Below are 11,533 nucleotides of genomic sequence, written 5' to 3' on the forward strand. Positions count from 1 at the left end.
TTCCCAAAGAAATGGTGATTGTCTCTCACATTCAAACACACACAAACACACACATTCCCAAGCACTCGGTCCTTAACCTCTGTGTGATTGGTTGTAAGTTGATGTTGGGCGCAGTCAGTGAAGTTGTGATGGATGGCCACAGAACTACAAGGGAGGGTGTGAGGTTTGTCAGGTGTGTATGTTTTTGTGTGTATGAATCCAACTTCAAATTTGATTGATGACTTAATTAAGTCTTTTATTCCCCCGTTTTTTCATTTGTGTTTATGCCATTGTGCAAATGCTTGTCAGTGTGTGCACTGTGTGTGTGTGTGTGTGTGTGTGTGCGCGCGCGCTTGTGGAAACAGAGAAAAGGGCTGAAATGAGGGAGGAGCGGGTGTTGTGTGTGCACTGCAGTGTGACAAAATGGGAGTGAAATGGAACAGCAGGTTTTAAAAAGAGAGAGGATTGGATTTCGGCGAAACGCAGCCCTCTGGGTCAGAGAGTGAAAGAGAGACAGAAGGATGGAGTCAGAGAGGGAGGGAGAGTGAGAAAAAGGCTTTAAAACCATTTGAGAAAATTGTAGAGAAACAAGAAAATGAGGACGGCACAGGTGACGGAGGTTGGGAGGAGAGACAGGGGTCAAAGGGAAAGAGATGGATGGAGAAGGCAAGTAGTGAGTGAGTTATGGAAAAATTAAGAGGCAGGCAGTGTGAAAAAGAAGGAAAGAATAGACTACAGTGTTTATTGCTACTATAATACGGGCAGACTTACCTGCATCTTAAATGTAAACTTGGTATATTTGTTAAAAGCCTCTCAAAATTCTACATTGTATAAACTGGATTCAACAGCAATCTAAACGGCAAGCATCGTTGCACAACTCTTCCGTAAGTTTTGATGACTACTAATCCTGCAGGCAGAGGTGGGAAATTAACATCAGCATTGCAGTGAACAGAAAAATGCTTTGCCGAGGGCTTGTTTCCAAGGTAATGTATTTGCAGAGTTTTTCTTTATCACAAATTAGCATGCCAGGTTTGAGAAACTATTGTGATAAAATTCTGACAGCGTTCAATAGCTGCTTTAGTGAGATGTTTGTTTGGATCTTTGGTCACAAACCCACACAATATGAGTCATTTCAGAACAATGATTTAAATGCAGCACACGTCACATTCCCACAACAAAAGTAATAAGTTTGTGTTAAAATCTAAACATTGAAAATTGAACCCACGTAGAAAAGGAGCAACATATAAATTAAGCAATATACTTTTAATGACTGGTCTCCTTCCTGAAATTCACTACCTTCTTCACCAAAATTGTGTTTTTCTGTCTTCTGTGTTCAAATCATTCTCTCTTCCCCATTCCCCTGCTATGCTTTTTTAGTTTTTCACTTTTGTGACCCTCCTTCAATTCTTTCGCAACTTCCTCCATTCATTCTTCTATGGCGTTCACCATTCACAGTGTTTGGGGCTTTCCTATACTGTTTAACAAACAATACAATACAGTGCTTATGTAAAGCTAGCCTATGTGAAACATTTAATTTTGCATCTGATAATCTTTCTAACACATATTTGTAACACTGAGTTCAAATAAACACTTAAACATGAGGATATAAACAGAAAAGAGCAAGACCTTTTTATTTGTTTTCCTGTCGTGTAGATATCTAATCATTCCATCTAAGAATGGAGTCCCATTTGTTCATTTAATAACATTTAGTCTGTCTTTACACAGCTTGTCTAATGCTTCTGATCTAGCCGATATAAACTTTTGGCTAACTGGGCCCACGTCTTGTGGGTCCCCATAAAACAAGACTTGTAAGATGTTTTGGGTTCCTGATTTTACTTAGAACTACCAGTTTTCTCCCCCTAAGTTAAGAGGTCATATTATGTTGCTTTTAACCTTTCCTTTATTGTGTTTGATACCTTTTTTGTGCATGTAATAGGTTTGCAAAGTGAGAGAGCCCAAGGTCCACCTCAAAGGGAGTTACCATCTCTCACAGAAAAGACTGCTCCTGAACTGCTTGGAAACAGCTTGATTGTAGTCCAGCCTTTTCTTCTGTAAACTGTCAGCGTCACTTTGTAACACACGTCATAATGCTCACCTAGCGGCTGGTGTGGCACGCCCTCAAAAACACAGGAGAAACACACTGAGCTGCAGTACAGAGTGACAAGGCGTACACCCGCTGCCTCCCCTCAGCCCTACCCTCCCTACCAAACGTTACATACCCTCCAGGAAGTCAATGGACATAAAGTTGTTACTGTGATGTAGAGACAGTGCACGGTTAAAACTTTAAGTATGAAAGATCAATTTGTTACAAATTAATAACTTGCCACCCTGAAATCTTGCTCCAACTACCAACAAAGATCAAATAGAAGTGAGAGGCTTTACTCCGTAGCCAAAATGAAGCGTTCAACACACAGGGTGAAAAGAAGAGCTGCAGCAATGTGCAATATGACAAAAAATATGGTGTTTTTTGATAATTAAACCAAGTAAACATGTTCTGGTACAACCCCTAAAGGAAATTATAAACCTGAAAATCAGCATTATATGACCACTGTAATATACAGTCTATTATGATATAAATATCAATATACAGTATAATGCTGTAAATAAAAATGTGAAAGAAAGAAGCTTTTAATAAATTATTCCCATGAAAATACAGCAGTATTATTGGTCCTTTAGCAGCAAATGTTAAGTGCGCCTCAAAAGATTTGGAAATATTCATTCATATCATTGTTTCCTTCTGCGTCTTGGCTGCAGCTGGTCCAAAATGCAGCTGCTCCACTTTTAACTAACACAATGCTGGTCATACATGACATCAGTGTTTGTCTGTCTACATTGGTTGCCCGAGCACTACACAGGAGTGCACCACTGTATATTCATTATTATTATATATTATTCATTATATTTGGCTTTGGCCAAGAATTTTCATTTCAGTGCATCCCTAGTAATGTATGCTTTGCCTTTTTATTGTTGTGTTCTGTGTAGTTTTTACTGTAGTTTTTATTGTTTTTGTGTTCAACGTCTGTGTTTGTTTCCTGTGTAGTTTTTATTGCTTTGTTGTTCATTATTTCTTGTTATTTACTGTTTTCTTCAAGGTTTGCATTGTACAGCACCTTGTAACTCTGGTTGCGAAAGATGCTTTATGAAAACAGTTTACTTACTACCCACTATATGAGCAGAAGTGCACTCTAAACATATGTGAGCAGCATCCAGATTGGATTTTATTCTTTTTTTCACCATACATACACCAATCGTGTTGTGTCAGGATTTTACACAACTTAAAGACGACTCTGTTTTAAGTCTAGAACAGGAATCTGGTTGCTGGGGCTCCTGGTGATGACACCTCTGGTCTCTCCCACAGTTTTCATCAGCTTCACTGTGGACACTGTGTGATTCCCACATTTCACTGTGCTGTTTCTCCAATAAACACCTTGGATTACAAACGATGTCACAGAATGTCCCCCCTCAGCAGAGGGTTTTCAGGGGCGGGAAGTGAGAGGAACACCGTCCACGGGATGCTCAGGAAGAGGACGGAAAAGTGCTGAACATACACAGCAGCGGAGGCGAGTGGAGGGCGTGTGTTTCCAGTCGCATCCGTTACAGAGTAAGAACAAAAGTAACATGAAAGAGTCCTGATAAACCGTGTGAGAAAGGAACAGAAGAAAGGAGCCATATTTAGCAGTTGCGGCATGGAGGAAGCTGCTGGTGTCTTTTGGCACAGGAGGGCAGAGCAACCAGGTCAGCTGGTTGGGCGCACATCTCCTCCCTCAGTTTTTGGCGTAGAAACTCTGTTCAAACACCAAGTTGTTCAGCTCAATGAGGAGAGGGTTGCTTCTATTCATTTAGATAACTTTCATATTTTCCAAATACAAGGTTTTCCAGGAAATGTTTCCCCCTCACATGAGAAGGTTCAAATCCTCCTCATATTGACTCAACAAGGTTAAAGGTTTAACTTTAAATTGGTCACAAGAAGTATTAAGTTGTATTCAGCTTTTTGATATCTGTAAATGTTTATTCAATATTGCTATTTTGGTTTTGTGCTTTTTTCAGCTCTTTACTGCATTTATTATGGGTGTATTGGATGCGAGTTAAAGTGGGTGACATTGCCACTGGAGTGTAGGAGCCTTGGAAATCTTCCTAAAATGTTCTCTTTAACTCTCTATCCTGACCACAATTTTCACTCTTCATGCATTATTTTACACCAGAAGCATAGGAAATTATGTGCTAGTTCTGCACATGTGCTTGTGGAAGCCATCAGACTTATACATTTGGCTCGTTGAGCTTCCAAATGACAAAAGTGACAAGCAACTCCATCCGCGGCCATTATAAATCATCTTCGAAATTTCTAGATAAAGTACCAGTTTTTCAAATTGCTGTAATGCTCACTTTTTTTTTTTTTTTTTACTTTATCCACATAAATTATATATGCACATGTTCAGAAACGCCTTCTGTTGCCGACAGTGAGGTAATTTCACCCATACAACCTATATGTGTCCAGGCCAGGAATGATGAGTCAAACACACAATAAATTTTATTGGTTTCTATTCCCCGACTGGACTGAGAACAGCGTTAACCATGTAAAGTCAAGGGTTTAAGGCAGCTGGTGGTTATACAAAACACAGGAATAACTTTCTTACTCATCTTTTGCTTATTCCATCTGATCTCAGCTATGTGACTTAACAGTACTTATAGTACCCCTTAACCATACCACAATATGTAAACAGGTGCCATAAACTAGTTTACACTCACTCTGTTAGACTTCAGTTACTTCTTTCTAAACAGGAACCAAAGTTGTAAAACAGCCAAAATCTGGACAACATCAAAATCTAGACATCTAGATTAGATAACACCCCTCTAGACTAGACAACAGTAGTGGCCTTTCTAAATAGAGAAAAATAACTAAATAAATTTAAATTTACCATAAAACATAAAATACATTCATTTACAGAAAATTATTTGCCCAGCACTTTGTACAGAAACTCAGAATTAACATTTTATGAACGAAATCTGTAACTCACTGTTCTACTGTGCAGTGTATGTCCTCAGCACACACACACACACACACACACCAAGAACCCTGCACGTGTATCTCCCCTCTAAGTCAGCGGGAAAAATATGAACCAAACATTGTTTATTTACAGCTTCAATATACGCTAATATAATATGATTTTGTTTGTTAATACACTTAATTGTCACTCACGCTGTCACCACTGGTCAGAGTCTCTTCCCCTCGTGGCGAAGATACACACACACACACACACACACACACACACACACGCTCACTCGGCTATCAATCGTCAGGAATCAGGTGGGAGACCCAGGTTTTCATGCAGCTACCTTGGTCCGCTAGTTAGTCTGCCGATCTCAAGGATTATTAATTTACTTTACCATGGGTTATGGAGATATCCTCCATATCAATAAACCAAAATAGATCCTTTCTCTACACCGCGGGACCCAACACTTCCGTTTTTCCCTGTGTCCCGTCTGAAACTCTACCCTCTCGCGCGAGCCGTCCCTTGTAGTACTCTTAAAGTGACAGTGCCATTAAATACAGAGGACAGTTACCGCTGCAGTAATCCCACCAGCAACTACATAACATTATAACCAACATAAGACTAACTTTAACTCCTGTACCCCTGGTTCACCTGGCTACATATAGTTTAGGCTTTTTTGAGTCTTCTTTCATGGGAAGAGGACTTTTTCTATCTGTATGACTGGGATAGCTGGTCACCTTGGCAATGTTAATTAGCTCAGTAAAGATCAAAGGACTTGTTCCTGTGTTCTAATTGGTGGATGAAGTTATGAAGCTATTTTTTCTTCAGACATCTCCGAAATTATGGACCTTTAAACTATACTGCAAAGGAGAAACACATGTATGGATAAATGTGTGTCCATGCAGGCATGTGGGCAGACCTTAGACTGTATATAAAAAGGCGCAGACACACACACACACACAAACAAGGGTATCATTTACAAGTTTCAAAATAAAAGCCCAACATGGTAACCTTATCATGACAGAATGATAGGATAGGATATGGACATAGTTTTTCAAAATAAACCCCATAAATTAACTGTACCTTAACAGGGAATCCAGGCTGAGGCTTTTTATAAATAAAATCCCCATAGACTAACTGTATCTTAACAGAAAACTAGGGATTGACATAACTTTTCAAAATAAAAGACCCAGAGTAACTTCATAGTCCTTCTGCTACTTCTTCATGCAAATTAACGCTGGCAAGTCAGTTTTGCACCTGCATTTCAACAAAACTTAAAATATTCATGCATTGCTATTATTCAAGGTTTAAAGACAGCAATCCAGGTAAGTATCAGCCTTGAACAGCCAGCATTCACACTGCAATTTCTCCAGAAAGTGCATTCTCCAGTTTTATTTATTGTTGATCATCTTTGTGTAATTGTCCGAGTTTTGTCCTTTCCTTGGATAACTCTAGCAAGGCTTCACTGTGGAAGGAGATTGTGTGGGTGTGCAAATATATATATAACTATATAGAGAGATATACACATTTGCACAGGCTGCAAATGTCCATCTATAGGAAAGGGAATGTATTGCTGGTGTGGACACAAAGTGGGATCAGTGATGTGGTTTACACCTGGGGGAGGCAAGGATGTAGTTCTACTAGTGTATAGACACATGTTAATCCACTTTATTTTGTAACTTAAAGTGGTTCTTTAATTTAATAGTTGTATCGTATGAAATTATCATCATCAATAGAACTTTTACTTGAGTAATAATATTCTAGTACTCTTTCCATGTCTTACATATTAAGAACAAAAGGGCTTGTTGTAGAGAGCAAAAGACAAACAATGGCGACGGGCTGACATACTGCTGGTTTTCTGTGTTTTTGTGGGCTTTGTTGACATTGAAGAAAGTATAAAAGATTGCCAGCCTCATCCTTTAAAAATTTGATAAATAAGAGATTTAAGATTTTTTTGTCTGTTTTGTTGTTCATTATTACATGACACATATGTACACGCCCAGTGTTGTAGCCTCTTTTCTGGTATACTGCACTTTTATGTACATTCATTATATCCTTGCTATTAACTGCTTCAGTGATCATTCAGGATTCATTTTATCTCATCAAAGGGATGTAACATTTGTGTCAGAATTTACAAGCAGGGAATTGATCCTTCCATCTCTGAGGGGACATGCTGTAGCACTACCCAATGTTACCTACCTAATCTCTAATTCTGTAATGGACCTTTATGGCAGCTGTCATCCAGAATGAGAATATAGGGTTTAATATGACCCTGCACCAGTGGTCAGCGGCTGCTTCAACCAGCATGAAAATGCCCTTCTAATAACAATACATGATCCCTAAATATTAAAATGATTGCACCGGATTTTTATCCACGTTGAATAGATTGGAAGGTCCAAATGATCTCACATAATTTTTGTGTGAGAAGCACTGCCCTTATGCGCTGAAAATAAATACAGTGTAATCGTGGCATAAAAAAATCTATCTGGTATTGTAGCTGTTTCCTATGATACCATGCAGAGCTGTTTGAAAGGCAGAAGTGGCTTCTGGAAAGATTAAAATGAAGAACATGATGTCAAATGCTCTGTATTTGTAAAGCGCCTTTCTAGTCTTTTCATCACTCAAAGTGCTTTTACACTACATTCACCATTCACACATATTCATTCACTGAGCCTAAGTGTTCGTGGGTTCAGTATCTTGCCCTAGGACACTTCAACAGGCAGCCTGGAGGAGCTGGGGATTGAACCGCCAAGCTTCCGATTAACGGGCAAACCGCTCTAACTCCTGACCTTTCAAAGGTCAAAAACTGTTGAATTTTAGGGGGGGTTTTACATAGTTTTTAAATGGTGAGACAGAGTTTTTGTAACTCTATCCACTAATGAAGGCCCAGAGATTTGACTGAAGGCTCTGTAAAAATGTCCAGTCCAAGAGCTGTTAGATCTGTAGGATGGACTGCACAGTATGATAAATTTATAATATCTACAGATATATACACACAACATACTTACTCACAGGTGCTGTGTTATGAGTGATATGAGAAAACTGAAAATAGAAAGGTTGACTGTGTGGATAAGGACACCAGCCAAGCTGAACAGTAAAAGACTTTAGGATGTAATTTGACACCATCCCATTTATTACAAACAACACACAGACTGCTTTCAGCAGGCGAAAACACAGCCTTTGTGTTTTGCGTTGAGTTATTTTATGCCTTTGCTTTGTTTATATTTGTGTGAGTGGAAATGTGGGAACACATATGTTGTCAGTGTACTGTACACTTGTACTGTACTGTACATAGTGTGTGTGTGTGTGTGTGTGTGTGTGGATGTGTGTGGATCAGCTTTCCCTGGAGAAATATCCTGCCTCCAGCAGAGTCAGAGAGGCTGACAGATGACCACAAGGTCACTCATCTCTCTGATCTGTGACCCTCTCAGGAGGCACAGACACACTTCAGGGGAATTTCCTGCTCTTCTTCTATCTTTGCCCATCTCTCTTCTGTTCTCTCCTTTTTTACTCTCCTCTGCTGTTTTTCTTCTATTTCTCTTTAATTCTCCTCTCAGTATTATTCTTTGTTCTCTTATCATTTGCTCTTCTTCTTGCACCTTTACTCCTTTGTACCTTTTTCCGTAACCTCCTTTTCTCACCCTTTGTCCTCTGCTCCCCTGCTCACTTTACAACTTATTTTTCCCTCTTTTGTGTGTTTCCTGCATTACTGTCTCACTCTATTTCCTATTGTAATCCATGATCTCCCTGCAGAATAAGGGGATTATTGTATTACTGCTAGATGTTAGACAGGATTCCTTCAGGACTTCTTGCTTTCTCTACAGTATTTGAGACTATTGACTGGTTAAAATGGTTGGGACAAAAATATATTTAATTTATTTTTAAATGGAAATTGTAAGCTTTAATTGTCCAGTAGATTAGAGTTTGTTCTATTAGAAATTGTCCTGCACCATAGTGTATTAGTGTCACATTATATTTAACATTATAGCCTGCAAAAACAAGCTTGGGGTTGTGATTATAAAATGAAACACTACGACATCGACAGGTTTATGGCATTTATGTGTTGTCATTATGGTATAATTCCCCATCTCTGCTTACTAATCCTGGTTTCCCCACAGACTATAGACATCACTGTATTACATGAGTCTGTTTTGAAGATGTGAGTGGATACAGTAAAGGGTTGGGCCGATAGACGATAGCATCATCCATCGCCGATGGCTGACGTAGGCCTACTGTGTTGTGGGCAAAATATTTCCACTTCTGCTCTTCATGTGGCTCAGTGTTGACGATAAATTCATATTTTCACAGTATTGTCGGAGTTAGATTGTCACTGTTTAAAAGCATTCCGTGTCATAGTGTGTAGGGGGTCAATTTTGCCGAAGCCTAGAGAAAAACACCTTGATAAACGTGTTCTGGTATTTTTAAGAACGCTCAAGGTAACCAGTTGTTTTAGATCAGCCCGAACAAAGTGTTACCTGGATGGTGACGTGCTTAATCAATACGTGACTGGAAGTCAGTCATCTGTGATTGCTTGATTAGCTCGCAGGTAACATGAAGAGCTGGGAATAGAAGTTACTTAGTGCTCAGGTTAGTTTGAATCCAGCTTGACGTGATTTTGTAAAAAGTATTTTTTCTTTTTGCGTATGTGGCTATATAATGTGCTCACTTATACAATCATGATTGCCGCAGTAGATTAAAGATTCGACTTGAAACTTGCCAGGAATATGTTTGTGAATGTGTGACGAATCTGGGGATGGAGGCAGTCCGCAGCTGCTGCACACAACACGCATATGGCAACCAGTTAATTTGAAAACCAGTAGGGCTACAACACCGGCATCATGGCCATATTTGCCTTCTATCTGCCCCAGGCTGATGAGCAACATAAAAACGTAGGCTTTATAAAACATCTGCTAGCAAGCTACCTGTCTACCTGCCTACCTGTGCGCACTCTGCCCATGCACTCACTGCGCGTAAAAATGTTTAGGGGGAGTGGCTTTAGAGGGAGGCCTGAGGGGAGGGGATGGGATTTTTTCAGTTGGATACTTTCACAATCTGTCACTTGCTAGTTCTTCAACATTGCCTACCCTAGCTTTAAGTAAGCGATACTTTGTCAAGTTGTCTGTATCCAAATTGTCACCAAACATTTAAATTGTGGGAATTTAGTGGCCACTGACAGCAGTAAAGAAAAGAGAGCGCACTTGAGAAACAATTTTAAAGAGGAATCAATCTAAATACAAAATTATTATTGTCACACTTCTAAATAATAAATGCATAAGGCCTCTACTTATAATTATTAGGGGAGTCCCTAAATCAAAAATCGATCGAAATGAGCTTTTGATTTCAACCTCTTTGGCGATTCTCTGGTACCCTGCAGCTGCACTTTCAACTTCACACCATGTCCACTGCTTGAGTCGGATATTTATCACAGTTCTTTAATTAACCTTGTTGTGTTCTGTAACTACAGTTATCTAGCTAGTTCAGTGTTCCTGCTGGCTGCATTTATCCATGGTAAGTAGTGTTTCACACAGCTCTGCTGTGGAGAATGCAGGACGATACTGTAGTAACGTTGCATGAACAGGGACTTATTTCTCTTCTTTAACAGCGAACAAAACATACAGCCTTTCAGTAACTGTAATGCTTGTTTAGCTATGTTGCGGCTAATTAAAGAAACTTCACTCCTTATAGCATGCACTTTTCTGTGACTGTGGCAACGTGCTAACTACGTTAGGGTTCCACCTTCTTAAAGGTGCGCTGATACCTTTTTGCAAGGCAAGGAAAGTTAAGGTGTTGTTGTAAAGTTCCCTTCTGCCATCTAGTGACAGTTTTTGATAATTGATATTCAACTTTAGCCACAATTCATAGTACAATACATGCAGAACTTGTTCTCTGTATTTAACACATCCCGATTAGGAGCAGTTATTTGCAGCGCCATGGGAGCAGTGATCGGTTCAGGGCCTTGCTCAGGGGCAACTTCAGCAGTGGTCCTTGCTGGACTTGAACCTGCAACCCTCTGGTTCTCCCAGCCAGCTGAGCTAATGCCATGTTTAACAGTTTATTCCCCCCCCAAAAATACTGTGGTTATGTCACACTTGATACCATGCAGGCTTTGTAAAGAATTGTCAAAAACAAATGAAGTGAAATACACATCAGAGTAAATGTTTACACACTGAATGTTGCCTTTGCAATGACTTGGCTTTTTATTGTTTGAACAAATCAGATGAGCAACCTCTTGGATGCTGTTATTTTGTTCAGTACAAACAATACAACAACACAGCTTGCGATGACTCATTTTGGCTGCAGTGTGGAACTATTCAGTGCATTGTTAGAAAATTGTGTCCATTAAGGTGAAGAGGTCTCCCCAATAAAACCGGGAGGGCAGAAAAGGATTTTATATTCAGCTTCCATAGGCAGTGCAAGAGGACTATTTTTAGTCAGTTAAGACGCACAGGTTTGGCTTTAAGTTTAACACTGAATTTGGAAAGTATCTAGTGATCCCTGTTCAACATCTGTAAAATTATCGTTTGTGTTCTTATTTGACTTTTATAAAGAATAGTTTGCTAGCT

The sequence above is a fragment of the Micropterus salmoides genome, unplaced genomic scaffold (genome assembly GCF_014851395.1).
Source record: "Micropterus salmoides isolate LMB-PRFRI ecotype aquatic unplaced genomic scaffold, ASM1485139v1 Ms_hic_scaffold_3, whole genome shotgun sequence".
NCBI lineage: Eukaryota > Metazoa > Chordata > Actinopteri > Centrarchiformes > Centrarchidae > Micropterus > Micropterus salmoides.